We start from the raw sequence: 23,017 nt of genomic DNA on the forward strand, positions 1-23,017 counted from the left end.
AACAAAAAAAAATCTTATAATAAGTTCTTTGAAATGACTTGATAAAAGTATCTTGGTACCAAATGGTATTCAGATAATTTGGGCAACATAATTCTAACAGAATGAGTCAGACACATCATCACTCTTGTAACCTTGACCCTGAATTTGGTCTAAAAGTTCTATACATTTTTAGTAGACTAGATGATGCCATAACACAGGAAAATGGCAACATTTAAAATTCATAGTAGCACAAAACCATTACTTTTCCCATTGGATCCCTTGAACTTTAATAATGTTTGACCTGGTTGGCCAATAAGTTCTAAAAGCAGACAGAGGAAAATTGCTAATATTGGACACTGCTGGAATGATTTTTCATTTAGAAAGATTTTATAAGTTCTCTTAAAAACAGGTCACCAATTCTGGAGACACTTAGCTTTCTTGAGCGGGTAGCTATTGACGAGAGCAGGTAACCTAATATATGCAAAGTAAAATCCAGGTAAAAACTAGACTTCATATATTCTTACTATCCTTACACATAAAGTAAAAATAAATATATACCCACCCCCCCACACACACACAGTTATCTATGAACCAATCCAAATCAAAGGACATGTGGCAAAAGGAGATGTGAAAGAAAGTTACTCATTTATTTCCCAGGATAAATGACACAAAAGCTAGCATCTTTTTAACTGTCCAAAAGAGAGAATATACTACACAGCTGAGACTGGATAAAGGCCTGAGTAATCATACATTTATAATTTTCACATTGCACAAATGAAAAAGATTTATAAAGGCACAATTTAAAAGTCTACCTTTCTTAAGTCACTTAAAAGAAGCAAAGTGATAAGGGAGGCAAGCAATTAGCTGCCTCTCCACAACACCACAATTCCAAGTGGCTTTCTGCACGCCCCTTGCTTTACTTAAATATCATTGCAACACGCAATTATCCCTGTGCTTTGATGCAGTTGCCATTTGCTTTGTTTTAATGCAAATACCTGCTTACTGATTGAAACCGCCCCATGTTACCGTTTGTGAACTGTTACCTAGATGTGGCTTCCAAATGACTTTAGCAATATACTCACTCCTTAAGAACCCTAAGACCATAGTCAGCCAGAGTAACCTCTAGGGTACATGCCCTATTCTAACAACTCAGAGAGCTAGGTGTAGTCACCTAGAGAGAAGCTCTCATTTCATTTCTCTCCCACAGACTGTCAAACGGTTCCTTTCCCAGCTTTAAAAAAACACCAGCCTCCAGATTGGCAGGGGATTACCTTGGCACTACACAATTTTTAAAGCTTTTCCACTGCACGCATTTACCTTCACAGGATGCCTGTGCAAAAAGCAGGAGCTCCTGCCTGGCTTGTGTGGCTCAGTGGTTGAGCATCGACCTATGAACCAGGAGGTCACAGTTTGGTTCCCAGTTGGGGCACATGCCCAGGATGTGGGCTCAACCCCCACTATGGGGCGTGCAGCGGGCAGCCAAGCAGTGATTCTCTCTCATTATTGATGTTTCTATCTCTCCCTCCCATTTCCTTCCTCTCTAAAATCAACAAATATATAGATATTTTAAAAAGAAGGCGCTCTTGCTATCCACATGGACAAACTAGAGCTCCAAGAGTAAGTGACTTGCCCAGGGCCATGCCTTCAAGACAGCTGCACGACTGGCTTTGGAAGCCAGACCTCCTCTTGGGTTTTAGATCCGTAGGCCTGGAGCTTGTGGCCACGGAACGGTGAAGGACTCTTCCCAATTCTCATCTAAAGGAATACAATTCACAGACCATATCTGACTCATTACATTTTAAAAGCAATGGAACTCAGTTCAAGGTTTTTTCACTTCAAGTCAATGGGGCCCTAAATCTTCACGAGTATACAGTTATTTTTTAAATCACACTTTCACTGATTTGCACATTTTTATCTTTAACATTTTATTAACATAGCTCATATCAAACTGTCACTTAACTTAGTGATATGATCGTAGCACAATGCATTACTCATGTGTTTGTGGTGAAGTTGGTGTAAAGAAACCTGTTGTACTGCCAGTCATATAGCGGTTATGTACAGTACATAATACCTGGTGGTAATGATAATTAATGACTGTTACTGGATTATGTATTTACTATACTATACTTTCCATCATTATTTTAGAGTGTATTCTTTCTACTTTAAAAAAAAAAAAGTTTGCTGTAAAACAGTGTGCTGTGTTAGGCTGGCAGCAGCTTCATACATCTGCATACCTCATCTCTTGATTGCATAATTTTCTCGTGTGCTTGATTTAATCTCATGTTGTTTTGTACAGTAACATTCTGTACAGGCGTGAAGTCTAGAGCAATAGGCTATACTATATAGCCTAGGTGTGTGGTAGGTCTGTGCCACCTACGTTTGTTTAAGTGCACTCTGATGTTGACAAAATTGTCTAAGGACACATCTCCCAGAACATACCCCTGTCCTTATGTGGCACAAGACTGTAATTTAATTTCAAATTAGAAAGAAGAAAAGAAAAAAGAGAATAAATCTAGATCAACCTCAGAGAAGTTGGTCATCACCATGGGCCCACATCTCCTGTGGGACCAGGCTCCAGATGGAATGCAGGAACATACACATTAGGTCACACAAGGGAAGGTATTTTATTTTACATACTGTATTGAAAAACTTTTAAGCAATGCATGCTCTTTAATAAATTTCATTTATCCCACAGCTTATTTTAAATACTCTAAAATTATGTTCTCAGATTCTTCTGTGAAATACATAACTAATGCTCTTCATGTTTCATTTCCCTGAGACACCAGATAATACAATTATTTCCACTAAACACCATCCTGGTCCTCAAACTCTCCTCACTTATGGATGTTACTTCCCACCCATCGGACAATCTGATAAGGGAACAGTGGAGACAAAGGAAATGTGTAGGTCCTTCCAGTTTACTTTCACAGATTTCCAGTAGCACCTATAATTTTATCATCTTAGTGTATCAACCGAGTGAACACAGGGACCAAGAAAAAACACCTGCTGTCACTATTTCCACTGATTAACCCAGAAAATGCCACCAAAATAGCATTAGCCAGTTTAAGAAATCAACTCCTACGGCTTTAAACACAAACTCAAAAGTCTCTCTGTGACTTGAACCTGTTTGGGGTTGAATACCTAGGCAGGTGGCAACCTTATTTAGAGTAAATTAACCACCCCCTAATTGTACAAAAAGAGCTTCCTGGTAATTGACAGGAACACAGCTAGATATGAGTATGCCTGTTGGGAATATAAAATTTACAAATAACCCTGAGAGGTTAAGGAAATAGTAACTTCTATAAACAGAGATTTTAACTTAACAGAAAACATTTTACAATAAAGTTTATGTATATAGTCTATTAAGGAATTAAAACAGGCCTCATAAAGAAGTACATACAGGGATACCATGAAAGGGAATTAGATTACTCAAACCTGATTTTAATCAGAAGCTTTTTGACCTTAATCCTGCATGGCTTATTTTAGATGATTTTCCAAGCAGATAATAAAGAGCAATTTCACTTAAGAGCTGCAGCCACGGGGTTTACAGTATAAGGCCCTTCCATGTTCCATTTCCACATCTCCTCATGGAGGGCACGTCCATCACTCATTCATTCTTAGGAAGCGTGCTTTCCTCCATAAGTGTAGAGTCCCCCAGGAGAAAACCCAAACTTCTCTTCCTTATTCTCACCAATTTCAAAAGGCAGTCAACCTCATGGAAATGTAGAAGTCAAACTTTTTGTCTTCTTTATAAACCAAGAAGTGTATTTCTATTTTTTTCATGTAAAAGAACAAAAGTCACATAAAGGTGGTATCTCAAAAATAATATAATCAAACATTCAAATGTCATGCTCAAATGATGTGCAATTAAAGTATATTATATACAACATGACATGTGTAATATTAATATTCTACATTTTACATAAGATATATGTAAGGCTACACAATACACAAAATGGTTTGGAAAAACCGGCATCAAGGTTATCTGCTGTGACTTCCTATCAGCAAGGGAGAAGGAGGCGGATGGAATTCTGGAACATGAGTAAGATAACACTCATGTCAAAAAAAAAAAAGTCCTTGTCCTCAAGCAAGCTAATGAAGCGAGTGATAAGCTACGGGTCAAATTCCCACTTCTACAATCAAAATTTATCATAGGAGCCCTTGAAAAGGGAGTGCATCTGTCATATGTTAATGACTTTAAGCCGTTCACCGAACTTCTAGGTGTACAGAAAAACTTAAAAGCACTTCACAACTCCTTGTGGGTATAATTAGACTGTTGCGATTGTTGGCAATTCTCATCCTGGGACTTTAAAAGGTCATTCCACTCTTTAAGATACCAAATTTGGAGTCACTCTCCCTTCTGGATAGATTAAACACACCCTACAATTAGTATACAGCTGCACCTGTTGCAAAGCTTCTTTCTTCGGTGTTGTAAATGGGGACAGTCAACAACATTCTAAATTCTTGAGGGATTATTAAACCTCGGAAACCAAGCTATGAACAAATCTGTCTGCTGTTGAGGTGAGGGATGGTGGTCACACCCTGACCACAAGCAGAAGCCATGATCTTTATTTACTCTTTATAGACAATCCCAGCCAGCGCAGGCACCACGCCGACTCGACTCCCAATCTCATAAGCAGTCAACGTGCAATGTTGTTATTTAACAGGACTAGGTTTTCATGATCTATTTGAGTTTCTACAAAGAACAAAGGGAATTTTGAAATATTTTTTCAAGTCCAACTAACTAAAATTGCATTACTGATATCTAAACTTTACTAAATCATGGTGAAGCAAAAATGCCACTGGTCACATATGAAGGTAAATCTTTCTATTTTGTAAAGTTTGTAGCTCAAAACTGCAACTTCGCCTGTAATTTATAAGTCCTTTACAAGAGTTTTCTATACATGTCATAATTGTCGATGATAGTAGTTTCTCTAGTACAAAAAAACACACACACAAACCCACAGTACAGATTTTAAAGGATATAGCTTTTAGTGAAAATGTATTTAGGAAAAGAGACATTAATTAAAAAAACAGATTCATGAAGTTCAAGAAAATTTGATATAACTATTAATAAATTGCCTTACATAATTTATTAATAGTTATTTTTATTAAAATTTATTAATAGAGAAATATAGAGGACAGGAATCTAAAGCACCTTTTTTTTAAGTCATGGAAATCACTGGTATTTTCCACTACATTAAAAAATAATAAATTTTGGTAGCTGATATATGTGACCACATAAACAAAAATATGGTAACGCCTTCTTAAATTAGTGATACTGTGCTTAGTAAATCTACTAGGCAAAATCTCTTATCACCACCATAGTATGTAACATATCACATATACTTAAGTAATTTTCTCCTATATGTAAATTATATTTAAAACATAATTGAAATTTTTCAAATAGGAAAAATTTTTTTCAGGAGTTTTACTACATCATTGTTTTATAGGTGCACTTTCTTCTGTGTGTATTATATGTACAGATACTTTTAGAAAGCTGTCTGAAATAATATAAAAGTTAAATCAGTGGGACTATTTCAAAATTAGTATTCCAACTCAAATAAAGATAGCATAACTGAATTATACTATTATCATTCCATTCCAAATAAATAAATAAATATATTTCCTAGTGAAACTACTTCCTCAAAGAAAAAATATAGAGGCCTGGTGCACGAAATTCATGCACAGGGGCAGAGTCCCTCAGCCCAGCATGCACCCTCTCGCAATCTGGGACTGCTGGCTCCTAACCTGCCTGCCTGCCTGGTCATCCCTAACTACTCTGCCTGCCTGCCTCATTGCCCCTAACCACTCGCCTGCCTGCCTTATCACCCCTAACCACTCACCTGCCTGCCTGATCGCCCCTAACCACTTGCCGGCCTGCCTGATTGCCACTAACCACCTCTGCCTGCCTGCCTGATCACCCTTAACCACTCTACCTGCCTGCCTGGTGCCCCTGCTCACCTGCCTGCCTGATTGCCCCTAACCACTCACCTGCCTGCCTGATCACCCCTAACCACTCGCCTGCCTGCCTGATCACCCCTAACCGCCTCTGCCTCAGCCCCTGCCACTGTGGCTTTGTCTGGAATACATCCAGAAAGTTGTTCGGCTGTCCGGTCTAATTAGCATATTATGCTTTTATTATTATAGATTATATATATTACATATGCTTATAAATATACCTCCTTTAAAAGTCATTGAACTACATTATGAAATTGCCAATTTTTTTTTAGGTTTGCTGTTGGTTCTATATAGTAATCAAATTTAGAAAACTATAAATTATATTTAAATTTATTATTTACAAGCAATTAATTATAAAACACAATCCAGGTGGCTTTCTTTACATAAATTACTGTTAATGACAGGGACCTCATGCTGCTACTGTATTTAGCATTTGTATGTGTCAAGTGCAGAGTGGTGTGTAACTACCCTCTTCAGGGTGGAACCGATCATTGAAGCAGAAGGCGAGCTGCCCAAGTTTCAGATCTCACCCTCACTAGTGGTTTAATCCCAAATATTGCCCAGATTTTAACAATGTTTGCTACAAGAACCTGTAACAATATTTTGCTGAAACAGCTTTAAAACCAGATACATAATTAGTGAGCACCAAAAATGTTTAACTATACTTAGCTACTTAAAATCCTATCTCTATGATTTAAACATTACCAAAAAAAAAAAAAAAAAAAAGTTCAATCAACTCTCAATGAACCAAATAAGGGATTTACTGATGTCTCAAGGATGAAGGTTTAAAAATGATGTTGGATATGTTTCCTCCCACCATGAAACTATGCAAAAGAAACAGACAAAAACTTTCTTTTCAGGGCTGTGCTTCCCTATTTTAGTTAGCCTGTTGCAGCAATTCTTCCAAACCTACATTAGGGGTAATTGCCTTCCAAAAAGAACGAAGAATTTTACCTCTTTAGTTTATTCTGAGATAACGCATGAGTTTCAATGATGTAAAAGGTGAAAGGACCTCATATTGTTACTCTGAATTGAATGCAATTCTTGAATAAATAGTCTGCACCAAACACAGAGAAAATAAAAATAAAGAAATTCATCCTATTTCAAACTCTATCCCAACTAGAGGCTTAAATAAGTAATTCCATCCCCTCCACCACTACCACCAGAAAAAGGAAAGCATTTTATGAAAATGCTTCTTAAGCTGTAGGATGAAACTCTGGAATTACCTTGGTCTTCTTTTCTAAAAATGTAAATAAAATTAAAGCAATTTTTAATTAACTGAAAAATCCCATACTGAGCTACCTCTCTGGTATTACCCTTCACTTTTCCTCCCCCCTAAGAAGTCTGGCTTTTAGCAATTTCATCACTTATTAACAACCATCAGAGAAGTGGGTAATGGGAACGAATTAGGATGAAATTTAAGTGTCTTTAGCCACTTAGTAGCTAATGTACATTTGAGGAACACTGAGAAAAGGGGAGGATAAAGTAATGGCTAATAGTTTACATACTTAGAGTCTACATACTTAGTATAAGGATAAAGTAACAAAATGGACTTTTTCAGTAGCAGTCAAGAGCAAATTTACTCAATTATTTTTGGCCAAAGTAATCATCCTGGAGAAGGAGTGAGGTTTTTAAGTTCACCACCAATAATGCTGCTTTTACTCAAAATAGAAGCTTAGGAACCACTTTAGAACCACTTTACAAGTTACACAAGGAAGCCAACTTAATAGTCACATCTCATATCTTACCAAAATACAGGGTAGCCACCAAGTCTGGAGACATAGCCAAATATATAAAAAGGGTTTATTATGACTAAATTTCAACACACGGCAAAGTAATGTCTCCAGACTGTAGGGTCACCTTGTAGCATCAGCCCCCTTAGTTATCAGACCTAATGACGTCTGCCTGTCTCCAATTACCTGACCCATTCTCAAAGTAACACATTTTGTAGCCACTGAAGGTATTAAAAAGATTATGCCACATGCTCTAAAAATATCTAATAAGGACTCCAAAAAACATTTTGGCCATCATATCAGAAAGTGTGTTCAGTAGGAACCAATATTCGTCCTAACATTCTCTCTCTCCTCTCTCTCTCTCTCTCTCTCTCTCTCTCTCTCTCTTTATAAGCCATTACTTTGTAGTTGTAATACATGAGAGGAAAGAAGTAACTTCAATTATCTGTGGATGTTAGAAGAGTTAAGTAAAGTCAAGAGACAGAGGGACTCTCACCTATCAAAACCAACAGCACCTCCCACTGGAGAGCTGGGAAGAATTCATCAGTACATATGGTTAATAATTAACAGTTGGGGGGGGAAGGCAGGAAGAAATTAACCAAACAACGTATGTGCACATATGCGCATATATGCATAACCCATGGACAGACAATAGTGGGGTGAAAGCCTGGGGAGGGGGTGGGAGCGGGGTAGAGAGGGTCAATGGGGGAAAAAGGGAGACATCTGTAATACTTTTAACAATAACAATAATTTAAAAAAAAAAAGGGAAAAAAGAATTAACAGTCTGGAAGTTCATACTTTTTCTCCAATTAATATACAGTAATAATAATTTTCAACAAGATTTTCAATAATAATTTTCAACACGACATGTAACAAGATTTTTCATGTCTTCCTAATCTAAACTAGGAACGACAGCTTTATCACCACGAACAGAAAATAAATTTGAGAGCTGCGTATCAGTAACAGGCTGAGTGTTTGGGGTATGATGTAAGGGAATGACTCAGTGACGCTGTGGTCAGGGCACGGTCATAAAGACTTGGAGAGGGAAGCCTAGAACAGCCAGTCAGCAGTGCCGTCTATTTTTGTGATGCTGCAGTGGCAGAGGTCATTGGCACCGAGGACCAGGCGGGCAGGTCATGAAGATTTTACTCAGAGGGTTAGGAGTCCAGTTCCAGAAAAGGCCAAAACCAAAGGCCTCATGGATGGTTAAGGTAAAGCATCTGTACCTACAGAGGAAGTTACAGACTTTCTGCTCTGGAAACTGCCGTATCTGAGACACCGTGGCAGGATGAGGAAATAAAAGAAGAGCCTTCAGAAACCACACAGGCAGGTCCCAGGCGGAGTCCTCTGCCCCTGCCCTGTTGTGGACCCCTGAAGGGAGAGCTGACAGAGGTTTATAAACAGGGGGCAGATAGTCCCTGGAGGTCCAGTGCTGCAGAAAGACAGCGCCCAAAATCATAAAGGCGCCTGTTTCACATGCTCTGGGTTGGGAAGGATTGTACTTGTCTCCATCTGAAGCATGTAAGCCCCATGGCTGAGATTATGAAAAGAAAAGGGGGACCAGAGAAAGGCCAAATCTCTCATGACCAGTCTGCCTTGATTCCAGCCACGGCCATTTCCCCCACGCAGACTCCCTGTCAGTGGAAGTTACATTGCCCTCAGGGAGAGAACACTTCAACATGAAATCCCAGTTGGTGAGGCCATCCGTGCACATTTTAAAAGGAAAACTATTCCCACATCAGGGAATGTTAGCACTCCACAAAAATCTGCAGTTGAGTCATTGCTGAAAAGGATCTTCTGATCAATTATCTGGGACATCAAAACACTGTAGCATTACTTCCTAAAAATAACAGAAAGAAATTACTTCAGACCACATGAAGCAAATCTGCTGATTGCGCCTCAAGGATAAAAGTCAATCACTGGGTTAGTATTAACCACCGAAGTGGGGAGGCGGGTGGCGGGGAAGGGTGAGACAACAATAAAAATAGATCAAAAACTCTATCTACAAATGTTAATAGGTCAGAACTCTTTCAAGATCACATTTCTTTCGCCCAGTTTTACATCAAAGTCTTATAAACTACGAAAGCTCTCTTTCCACGGAAACCATAACACAAGTACTTGCTCTTCTGGTATGAATGGCACCACAGTTCATATCTTTGGCAGGTGGCCACCGATTTTTACACCACCACCAAAGTCCACAGTTAATAGCCAAATTTCTACTAAACCAAGCCATAAACAAGTCTTCACCCAAAAAGCTCTGTTTACTCATTTATAATCTTTTACCTGGAAAAAAAGCAGAAGGTCTCTCTAGCCACCTAATCACCATATCAATGACACATGCCACAAGAGAGAAGCACTAGTTTATTTGATTGATCATGGTAGATAAACTCCAAATAACAGAGAAATTAACAAATGCTTGACATTTGCTCAACATCCATTATTCTGACACTGCTTTCAGAATTTCAAAGCCTGGGAGTATGCTTAATCAACATTCATATTCCCCTGTGAGCTACAGGCACCATATTGCACCCCGCCTTCATACTGATGAAAACTGCATATTGGCCATTTCCAAAATGTTCTGGGACTCCACACAGGGCCCCTTTTCTCTCTTGTTCCTGCTCTGCAGTTTTCTTTTAAACACTTCCAAGACAAAAGCATCTGCCAGTTTTTCTCTCCAGGGATGTATGCAAAATGAACTTAACAGTTTTAAGGCAGGAGTAACCCTCACATCTAAATTCATTCATAGGACAGAAAAGAGCCTAAGAGGCCTCTCCAGGGACAAAAACCCTGCTGCAATTCTCCCCACACACAACAGTGGGAGCTTTATAAAATCTAAGTCCAGACAATTTCCAATTCAAATGCCCAACATGGCATGACCTTTGTCAGATCTCTGAGCCCACGATGCACCCATGATTTTTTATTCTAACCAGCACAGACATTAGACAGGGCACTACTGCTAAGCAGGAGGTTCAATATTTGCATGCTCTTCTATTGTGAAAATGTAACAGTGACAGCACTGTGTCAAATTCTTTTCCCTCTAGAACTTTAACTCCATAGGAGAGGCATGGCTGACAGATGACTCCCCAACATCTGTGTTATGTACACTGCACAGCTGAGGAGCCCCGGATCACTGTCAGAACATCGCAGAGATGACCTGCGCCTTTCTTATGCCTTCTTCTTATCCCTGCCCACTCCCCCCTGAATATATATATCTATCTATATTACAAATAGTACAATTTTAAACAAAATGTAAAAATGGCCAGACAGATTAACATAATTTATAGTCATTAAACTGTTCACGTAGCAGCTCAACATATGTTGTATAAATGTCCTATCCCAAATAACTGATCAGATTTGACACGGTGTGCATCATACTGTTTTACTTAATACATTTACTAAAATTTCATAGATCGAGCATCACTTCTGAAAGCACAGAGAAAGCACTAGAAAATATTTATTCATCTCCCGTGATTTATTTTGATTACCCTTACAGCTACATGATAAAGTGGAACTCACAAAATTACAAGGTTAAGGTTTACACAGCCATTGCTTCATCTACTAAAATATAACAAATGGCTCCATGTTGGTGTTATATTTTACTTTCATTTAGTGTTAAGTAGTACACCAGGCTAAGCACTTAGCTGCCTACTGAATATTTTAATATTTTTAAATAGGAATTAAACATCCCAACCCAGAGAATGAGAGCTTAAGAAACAATCTTAGAAAGAATAGCAAGTCCATTATATGATACTAGATAGAATAATACTGGCCAAAAAGTAGAAACATGCTTTTTGAGTTATCTTCTCCTCAAAAGAAATCATAAAAATAAATACTGGTCAGTATTAGACAGTTAACAAAAATCCATTCAATGCATAAGGGACAACACTGTCCAGGCACCTAAGAGAGGAACTGAAAGAAACAATCACAGCAAAACACATGGATGGCTCCTTTCCTCAAGGAATTCCCAATCAGTCAAACAGAAAGCAAAAGACAGGGTGTATATATTCCAAGTGAATAGGTGAAAGTAACTACAATAGTCAAAGCAAAAAAAAAAAAAAAAATGGCGGGGGGGACGCATGAGAGAGAGTAATTGGCACTTGAGACTCTTTTTCATTAATTTTCCTTTAAAATGTTTTATCTGGAGGCAGGAGTCCCAGACAAGGAAGATGAAATGAAAAGAATGACGTATAGATCAGAAATGGGAGGTGTAGAAAAAGTCAATATACCTTTTCAAGAAAAACAGGAATGTTTGTTAGCCTGATCATTTTTTAAAAATATATTTTATTGATTTTTTACAGAGAGGAAGGGAGAGGGATAGAGGGTTAGAAACATCGATGAGAGAGAAACATCGATCAGCTGCCTCCTGCACACTCCTCACTGGGGATGTGTCCGCAACCAAGGTACATGCCCTTGACCAGAATCGAACCCGGGACCCTTGAGTCCGCATGCTGACGCTCTATCCACTGAGCCAAACCGGTTAGGGCTGGCCTGACCATTTTTGAGAGAACCATTATAAATTCTATCAGATCAACTGCTTTGGGAAAGAATATAAAAAACAAACAAAACAAAACAAAAAAACCAACAGTTTTAATTTCCAATAAACTAGTTTGTTTAAGATGCAGTCAAAGTGAGATGAAAAGAAAGAAAAAGGCCTTTCTTAGGAACCAAGTTTTGTTTCCATTTATGAGTGACGATCATCCCAAGATATCTACAAAACAATAATCTTCCCACAAGTGTTACTCACAGGTACCCACAGAGGCTCCATTAAGCTTCTCAAAAACTCTGCCTTCGCATCAATGACAGGAGAGCTGCCAACCAATGAGATGCTTCACGTGGAGCAAGAAAACCAAGAAGCCATGTTACACTGTGTTCCAGGTCAGGCAGCAGAGTGACTTGGGATGAATAACAGGTTACTATAAAAACTGAAGGGTCTGTCACACTGCACCCTCAGAAAGGAAAGATAAAGACTATGAAGTCAAATAGAGCTCAATACAAAAAAACAGTGAAGTTCCAGTCTCCCCCCCACCCCCAAAAAAAGAACTAAAAATAGGAAAATAATCTTGCTCAGTTTCATGCATGGTGATAATGGCACCTGAAAAATCCTAAGTCAAGAACCATTTAACCCTTGCGGGTTCATGTGGGAACAAAACCACTTTACCCATATTGAAGGGTTTATAGGAGGATGAACTCTAACATTACAAGATAGCATTAGGAGTTGGGGTAGGGGAGGGAGGCTGTGCATCAAAAAAATTCAACAGGAGTTCAATGAGAGCATTGAAGAAGGGAATGAGTTTGAGTGCTGCAAAATCTTTCTGGGACCCTATCATCACCATCACCCTGGCATTTTATTTCTAGTCCAGAAATATATTTTACCTTTCTGAGATTCTTTTTTGGTCACAAGCCAACCATTATGAACCTTTCAGTGAATCACTGAATAGGGCACTTAAAGGGATAAACAATTATAAAAATAACTCTGTCACAAGTGCATACATTTTATTTTATTTAGTGATGTAATAAGCTTAGGGGCATATATCAGGTCCAAAATGGTCTTGGTCATTAATTTAAGCAATAAATCATAGGTCTTGCCAACAATGACGGCAAACAGATGCTAACAAGGAAATGTATTATTTAATATTGCCATGTGTTATAAAAATGTAAGTGTGTTTAAGACATGTCTTAAATTTTTATAATAATATGCATTTAATACATTACTGTTTTGACACATGCGGGAATCAGATTTATAGGTCCCATTCCGTAGCTTCTTCTGCGAACATGAGAGCACATTCTGGATGTGTTTTTTTCAAATAAGAGGGGAAACCTTTAAAGTGCATGCTTGCAACAATATCTAATTGGTTGTCTTGCTATTTTGTAGTAAATAATGTCAACACTGAAACTCATTAAAAAGAATGAATCTACACACTTTGCCGGAACATTAAAATAGAACATTTTAAAAATTATAGTTTTTAAAGAAACCTTATAATCTAAGAAAGTATAAGAGCACCTTTTAATCAAGTTGGCAACTGATTTTTTTTACATTCGTTTTGCGCTGTTCTGCATGACACAAGGAAAAAAATATATACTAACTAACTTGATGTAACGAGTAAATTTCAACATTCAAAAATGCAAAAGCAAAGGGGTAAAAAAATTCTACTTTACATGGACGTTCAAAAATCCTAAGAATCAAACAGTATCTCAAAACACAAACCAATTTAAAATGGAGTCTTTCTATTCAAATTATGCCAAATCATAATACTCCCCTTCTAATAGTTCCTTTCTGACGAGTAGGCTTCTATCTCTTACCATCAGGTTCACCCCTCCTAGGGGAAGGGCTTGTGAAAGAAGATAATTTTTTTTTTAAAATGCGCTTTTTTTATACCAACAAGATGCCAACTCTGCTAAAAGCTTTTTTTATTTGCACATTATTTTGTCTGTGTCCCTTTAAATCCACTCCCTAACTGCCAGCATGGTCTTCCCCCTTCCTGACGAGGCGAGAGTCCATGCCTTAGAAGACTTGAAGAAGCAGTGCTTGGAGTATGGAAACTAAATTTTCTTCATTAAATCTACTGGAGCAGATATTAAAAATGCATTTAATATACTGGTGATGGTCGGTGGGCACCGCTAACTGTGACAGGCCAGTTACTGATGATGTGCCGTCAGATGGCCTTCTCAGCAGGCGCCTGGGTCTCAGGCTGCTGAAGGACAGCAATCTCTTCCCTTGTGTGTGAGCTCTATTCATCTCCCAAGTATTTACTAAATCACAGGCCTCTGCACACAGAGCCCACGTTTCAGTGTATGCTAACGAATGATGGATGGCCTCGTCAATTCGTTATGTCCTGAAAGCATGGTTTCCTGCCATTCCAATCATCAAACCTCAGCGCTTCAGAGCTGATCAGTCTCGGGGAATAGATTTTGCAGGCTCGATTAAAAGAGTAGAGTTCTTTCCATTAGAGTCTCCGACACTCTCCCTCAAATGTTTGTTGTTTTAACTAATTATTTGGGCAGAATAGTCAATAAGTGTGCAGATAATATAACACTGGCAGGTTTGTTTCTGATATTTGCTAAGATGTTATTTCTTCTACGACAAAACAGCCGACACACTGGGTAGTGAAATTTATGTTTTAAAACAATTTTCCTTCTATGTACATCAGGCAAACCCTTAAAAATATTTTATATCACATTATAATGGAAATGCATTAGCTGATGCATTTCAAAGGAACTTTCAAGGGAATAACCAGTCACTAAATCATCTCAACCCTTTAAGACAATAAATAATTTGTGAGAGTTCTCTTAATTATAATCTAGGTAAAGGTACAAACTACTTCAAAATTATTCTGACAGATCCAAAGTTAGATGACAAAAGTCCCACCTGTCAAAGAAATAAACCTCTTAAGAGATATATTTTTCAGTTCCAAGGTTATATATGTCAGTTGTCTTTTCTATAAGCGATTGGAACATTTTTCTTTTTAGCTATTTGTTATCTATGAAACAGAAAATAATAACACACTCATACCTTTCCCTCAGAAACACTAAACTTTATACAAACAGACAAAATCACCACAACTAAACAGATAGCTGAGCTTTGAGGAAATGGGGTGGGATTAAAGAGCTAAACAACCTGCTATAAATAAGCTCCTGGAAATACTAAAAATTAAAAAAGGGGGGGCTAGGCTCCCAGGTAGCCAATAGCTAGGTAGGCTCTGAAGTACCAATCAGCATAAACTCCACCACATTGCCCTGCCTTTCACCTCAACCTTGACCTCAAGATTAAGCTCACGTTTACTGCACACAAAGGTCACCTGTATTAGGTCAAAATTCTAAGTCCCTTGTCATAAAAGGTTAATATATTTCAACCTTTCCTTCTCCATGCATCAAATTTTTCATGGTAAAGTCATATTCAGCAGACAGTATATTCAGCAATTTATTGTGCCATTGTAATACAGTGCAGAATACAATTGTCCAAAAAGCTATCACATGAATAAAATATTTTCCATGACAATGTATCAAATCTAGATTCCTTACACACCGCAAACAGATGAAATAACACTAATCACGTCTTGTTTTCATACTTCAGAAGAGTTATATGGTAAATAATTGTCCTCAAAATACATTCTATAGTATAATCATGACTTCTACTTCCATAACCATTGGCTACAGGCAGCTATTTTTCAGAATGTCACTCAAATTTTTAAGTATTTTTTTTTAAAAAAAACATAAAGCTCTCTAGCCAATTTTAACACTTTTATTTGAATCTGGCCTAAGCAGCTTAAGTGAAATAGCTTTAAACCTGAAAGCATCTCTTTGATCTAGAACCTAGAGAAAGACACACTCTATAATAAAATAGAAAAGGAAGGAGAAAATATTGTCTTGCCAAACTCATTATTATTGCAACTATATGATCAGCAGAACTGCACAAATAAGATAAATTAAACACATTCTTTGCAGGCAGCATTCTGGAATACATTGTAATTAATAAAAAAACAAAGTGTTAAGGAACAATAAATCTATTTTCTTTAAAAAGTTGATGCGATTTTTTGTATTTCCCACAAGGTCTTTTCATGTTCATTATTAGTACCATGAAAAGATTTTAAGAATGTTTAAAAAGCTCTTGTTCTTCCAATGTATTAATACCTATATTAGACACTAAATCAGTGCTCACTCAAAGGATGACCTGGGTATTTTACAAAATATCTATGCCCTGGAAGTCTTACACCTAAACTCACTTAATTATTGGATGCAAGCTACTTCCCAGTGGCAGAACCCTGACTCCAAAACTGGTATTCACCCAAATATCTTTCATAAATTGTTATCAAGGTGAGGCAAAAATGTAAAACAGCTTCTAGAGTGTGGGGCATTGCAACTGAGAGAAGTAATTAGAAAATACTTTGAGATGCTCAGGTTTTAAACATCCTGACTTATTCTGTCTTAGGCAGTGATCTTCTTATATAACCATTTTCTATTGCAGAATTAGGAGTGAGGGGGATCAACCTAAACCTCCATATGCCCATTTGTCATCAATGGTATATAACTTCTTGGTTGCTAGTACCATCTAAGGACTTCACCAACATTTACTAAAAGTAGGTTTCCTATTGCCCTGGGACTAAAAGAACACTTTGGAAACCTGAAAAATAAAAAGGCTGAGTCTAATTGTTATAAGCATAAATATCATTGCAACAAGTATCCTTAAGTCAATGATGGTAATAACAGCAGCAGTAGTGGCAGCACCAAAAATGTACTCAGCATAGCATCAAGAACTGTTCTGATCATTTTACATGTATGATCTTTTTAAAAAAATATATGTTTTCATTGATTTCAGAGAGGAAGGGAGAGAGACAGAGAGAGATAAAAACATCAGTGATGAGAGAGAAGCATTGATTGGCTGCCTCCTGCACGCCCCCTTCTGGCGGGGGGGCGGGGGGGGGAGGATCGAGCCCACAACTTGGGCATGTGCCCTTGGGTGGAATCGAACCTGGGACCCTTTAGTCCACAGGCTGACACTCTATCCACTGAGCCAAACCAGCCAGGGCAATGTACGACCTTATTTCAAGTTCACAACAATGCCATTTTATAAATAAGGACACAGAGGCACCAAGAGGTGAAGAAAGTCACCCAACATTACCCAGCAAGCAAATCATGAAGCCAGGATTCATATGACTACTTCCAACTTCTTTAAACCAATATGTAATACTGCCTTTACAACAAAAAACTGAACAGGCCCTGGAGTTCCCAATTATAGGGTTTGGCCTCCTTATCGATTTATAAAATAATCCACCATAAGCAGAGAGAGCTAAATAAACCACCCAAGGTCAAGCACAGGCTATAACAACTCTGCCAAACTCAATACCACCTGGCCAGCCCACTCATGCAGGCCTATCCCCACAAAGAATTCTACTTGTCATTCTAAAATGCACATGTTTTAGCCTAACACTGTTAATTTTATTTTCCATTTCTATTTTAGTTCTATGTTGCCATATTATTTTATTACTTATACTTTAAGTGTAGAAAAGAAATACATCGATCGAAATATGTGATTCTTGAGTCTTTATAAAGTTGTACTAATTCAAACTGTAATGTGACCAACTGGGTATCTCCCCACTGTGTTTCACTGTAATCTCAGAGATGCTTTGCTTTTTACACTAGACTAGAGGTATTTCTAAATGTCTACCGAGTGAAAAATCACTGTATTGTTCCTAAATTTAACAAATTAATCTATTTTGGAAGGGATTAATTTTCCTAAGTGCGACAGATGTACATGTTTTGTTGTTTTTCTTTAACCAAGCAGCATTTTCTTCAGATCAGTTCAATCAATATCCATCACCAAATGTATTAAAATACCTATGATATACTAGGTACTGCTAAGGCTCAAGACTAGAATTCTAGCTCCCACACTGACTATAGCAGGAAAAAATAGGTATCCTCTCTTTGGACAAGAAAAAAAAAAAAAGGAGAAATCCCAACACATAAAAATATAGTAACAATAAATGAGATACAGACGTAACCATTTTGATCTGTTTTCGGGGGTGGGGGGGTGCTATAAAAATCAGAATAAACTGAGTAAAGAAAATCCTAGAAAAGACATACCACAGGCCATAACAGGCAATGCAAGTCTCAAACCGGTGATGGCATGCAGTGCTGATGGGGGGGGGGGGGGGGGCCTTAACAAGTGCCGCCTTTGGTGGTGGTTGGGGAGGGGACTCAGGTTGATAGCGCTTGCCAATTTCTGTGGTGTAAACACTCCCACTGTGGCTGATTTCAGGTACCAATTCAAAGCCACAATTTGTAGGGTGGAGAAAAGATGCTCAATCAGCTGGCACAAGCTGGAAAGAGCCAGCTCCAGTACCCACTGGCTATAGGCCAAATTCAGCCCACAGACTTGTTCTGTTTGGCCAGGAAACTGTTGGCCCACACAGTGTTTTTAAAAATTCAAACAAATTGACAACATTTAAACTTATGATATTTTTTTTTCTTAAAAAATAGATCTAGAGCTGCTTTCTAGAAAACAGAACACCTGGCCCTGGCCAGTGTGGCTCGGTGGTAAAGTGTCAACCCACGCACAGAAGGGTTTGATTCCCCATCAAGGGCACGTACCTGGGTTGCAGGTTTGATCCCAGGCCCAGGTCAGGGCATGTACGGGAGGCCACCAATCCATGCGTCTCTCTCACATGGATGTGATCTCTCTCTCTCTCTCTCTCTCTCTCTCTCTCTCTCTCTCTCTCTCTCTCTCTCCCTCTTCCCGCCCACCCTCCCTCTGCTGAGAATTAACAGAAAAAGAAAACAGAACACCTGGCAGCAGTGGGCCCACATCCCTGCCTGGCAATACATGGCTGGTATAAAATGGCAGCTGCTCTGCTAGCGTACACAACTGAACTTTTGCCTTGTCACAACCCGAGCCAACCCGGCTTCATTCATTCACTCCTTGTTGATATCCACTGACCCCCAACAGGTGTCTGTGATCTCTAGTTAAAGAACAAAATTGGAGAATGTTGCCTCCAGATGTAGAACCTCAGTCAAATCACCTGTTCTCTGTTGCTGCATCTGTATAACATTAATAGATTTGACTAGATCAGTGGTTGGCAAACTGCAGCTCGTGAGCCACATGCGGCTCTTTGGCCCCTTGAGCGTGGCTCTTCCACAAAATACTGACTTCTGCGCATGGGCCATGAAGTTTCAATCGCACTGTACATGCGCGCCCGCACGTGGTATTTTGAGGAAGAGCCACACTCAAGGGGCCAAAGAGCCGCATGTGGCTCGCAAGCCTCAGTTTGCCGACCACTGAAGATGATCTCTAATTCTGATCTTGACCGAAGACTCTATGAGTCACCAAATCTGAAATAATAAGGGAGGGACACAGGTCCCTCTGGAGAAGCATTGGTGATCTGCATGTGAGGAGTTCCTACCAAAGTGCAAACCAAAATGCAAAATGTTACAAATTGGAGGTCAAATGTATTTTTACCTTAATATATATTTTAGTTGGCTGCAGGAAATAAGAATCTAGAAAATGTTAACGTTAGCCCTGGCCAATGTGGCTCAGTTGGTTGGGCATTGTCCTGTGCACTTAAAGATTGCTGTTTTGACTCCTGGTCAAGGCACATATTCAGGTTACAGGCTCAATTCCTGGTAGGGGGCGTGCAGAAGGCAGCTGATTGCTGTTCTGCTCTCACATAGATGTTTCTCTCTCCTTCTCTCCTCCTCTTTCTCTAAAAATCAATAAAAAATTTTAATAAATAAGTTAGCTTAATCAGTTAAGAAATGAGGTTTGTGAGCTATGTGTTACAGCTAGGCTGTAAGAGTCTGTGGGGTTTGTAAAACTATACAATGAAGAATCTCTCTCTTATTCCCAGTCCATTTACTATCTTAGCTAAATGGGGCTTGAAGTGCAAGTTAATTTCAAATTTTATTAGCTCTCCCTACCAATATTCTCAGCAAAGACAAATAGTAGGGTAACACACTTTAAGCAAAAGATGATACTGGCTTGAAAGAGTTGTAGATAAAAACAAAATATTGAAAAACATGATTTTCAGTCTAATTTCATCTGCAATTATAGGAAGATGCAGTTAAACAACACTGAACCCTCCCAGATCTCACCCACACAGAAGGTCACCTACGAAGAGCACACAAGTCTTGGACACCATCTCATAAGTTACAGAATCTCGGGAGGCTAAGGTGTGGCACAGGCATGAGCGGCACACACAGGGGTTTCACCCTGCACTTCTATTTATACTGAAGCTGGAGTTGGGCGCCCACAGCATTCCTACACTAAACATACCCAGCTCTATTTGAGAGGAATCACAAATATTCATGACAAACAGTAATTCATAAACTTGCTGAGTGTATATCTGAATCTTTCATATCACCAGGCTGACTAGGCGAGCAGCAAGCAAATAGCTGGGAAGTGAGCTTAACCAAACACCTGCATCCCAAAGCTGACAGACCTTCCACCCTATACAGTGCTAGCTGCATGTTTGGGGATTTTCAACAATCTTGAGTGATAACCCTTGTAAATATCAAGTTGGCCATGTCTCCTAGTTCCTAAAACAGGGTTAAACAGAAGATCAGAGTTTACAACTCATCCTTTCTTGGCCCTGAGGAAAGGACGGATCTCAAAAATAACAATTTTAAATTAAAAATAAACATGAGTTGGGGGCTGGGGGACATGGTGACAATGCACAGCGTATTTTAAATATCCATCTTCTATATATCACTGCGTCCAGGACAGCCTCAGAGAGACTGGGATTCATACGGAATTGCCCTAATTAGCAGGGGTGTTGTTTGGTCAGGGAAAGACTCTGTGTTCACATGTTTGCCTGAGCAACAATATCAAGACCCATGAACCCATCTTACTTTCTCTTCTACTTGTATGGCTTGCTTTGCTGCAAAATATCTATTCCCAGCGTCCTAACATTATTACTCTAAGTTTAATAATTGTTAAACATTTTTAGCAGCTGAATCTCAATATTTAAAATGCGTAAAAGAAATAAGTCCTGGGATATTTTAACATTCTGTTATCTCAACAAGACTTCAGGTATTTGTCAGGTCACAATGTGAACACCCACTAGATTTAAAAAAACAAACAAAAAAAAAAACCCCAAACTTTATTTGCTACCTTGAAGCCAGAAGGCACATAAAGATCCCCCTTTAGCCAAGGGATAGCACTTTAAAAAGTGACACTCTCAAACATGTCACTGTTCTTTGGCATGAAGGAAGCTCTGCGTTACGAGGAAGAATGATCAACTCTTAGCATATGTGTTATCAAGATGCCTCCCTGAAAGGTAGGGCTGCAAAGAAAGACGAAAGAAAAGTAGAGGCAGGCATGTAGTTCCCCAAAGTGGCCAGGAAAAGGCTTGATTTATGACAGGCCTTGTGCCATCTTTACTACATGAGGCACAGATTGCTCCATGGGCCAAACATGCTGGATCCAGCTGTCTATTCTGTTCCCATAAGAGATGGAGGCATTCAGTTAGAAGCTGTACCCCACACCTTTAGTGTGTCCCCTGTATACCAGCTCACTGTATAAGCAGTTTGACAGCAGAAAGGGACAAGAAGAAAGGTATCTTGAATCAGGCATTTGAAATAATTTCCCTTCAAGAAAAAGAAAATTGAAAATAAAATAAAGGAAAATTTATTCTTTACCCATCTCCCATATGATTTTCATACCGGTACAGGACTTTTATATATTAAGGTCACTTTTCATATTGGTTGTTTTGTTTTTAAGGACACTTCAACCAATACGGCAAAACTGCACAAAATGTGTAATAAAAACATAACAGTGAATTTAGTCAAAATTTGTGGAAAGTCAAATAATAAAATATTATTACCCTATATATCTATTGAACATTTTTCTCCTAGGGAATTACATAATTCCTCTTTATTGTACCAGCATAGATTTTGACGTGGGTTATTACTTACTAGACTAAAGTTTGATGCCTGAATATAGACTTAACATGAAGTCAATAATTTAATTGTGTGTGAGAAAAAGTTTCCCTGACACTAATAAGAAATATAGTCAGCATGTATGTGGGTCCTTCTTGCGATAATGTTATCTGCGGTTTTCCTCAAACACTGTACTCCTTGCAAGAACTCAAGCTCATCTCACTTTTGCAACTATGCAAATCCAAAGGAGCACAGATATCTGATAAAAGCTAAGCAGCAATTTTAGAAAGTGAAGGCACCATCTCACCAAATAACAAAATAACCTTCAAGAGTCTTCAAAGCTAGGCTACAGTGCAGCAACTAAAATAAAAATCTAAAATTTTACGGAATGAAAAAATCACATTTGAAAAGATAAAGTAATGGAAATACATGAAATAACCATATTCTTTTCTTAGACCAATTTTTAGAACAATTTCTTTAGAATAATTCCTTTTCCAATTTGTACTAATGACTAATAGAGAAAACTCATATATATATATATATATTTCCTGAGTATCTGAATATTATTTTGAAAGTCATGTAAAATAATTTTATTTCTTTGGCAAAATCACCAAAATAATTTTCAGTTCAATAAAACACTGACATTTCTCCCCCTTACAAATTATTCTCTCATTATTTGGAACACAGGTCCACCACAATAATGTCAAAGTATAGGAAATTGACCACAAATTGAAAGAACAAGGCCAATGGAATAACCTTCCAATTTAAGTAAATCAAGCCCTACAGCATTAATTATACACTGCAATGTGCTACTAAGATTCTTAAAAATTAGTGAATCTAGGTTTTAAAAACTGGATTTATATATAACTATGAAAGATTTAAGGCAAGTTTTGAATATCTGAGCCAATTCAACTAATGATCAAGCCTATGTGTTCACAGCCACAAAATCAACTGATTCCCAGAAATATGTATTTTCT

General features: G+C 38.3%; 1 protein-coding gene across 3 annotated transcripts in view; it reads right to left on the reverse strand.

The window, feature by feature from the left end:
* The window catches only part of CDIN1 (CDAN1 interacting nuclease 1), a 219,063-nt gene that overhangs the window by 185,597 nt on the left and 10,449 nt on the right, over window positions 1–23,017 (reverse strand). The gene's annotated exons all lie outside the window — the stretch shown is intronic.

Source organism: Myotis daubentonii, chromosome 1, assembly GCF_963259705.1.
Source record: "Myotis daubentonii chromosome 1, mMyoDau2.1, whole genome shotgun sequence".
NCBI classification, from domain to species: Eukaryota; Metazoa; Chordata; class Mammalia; order Chiroptera; family Vespertilionidae; genus Myotis; species Myotis daubentonii.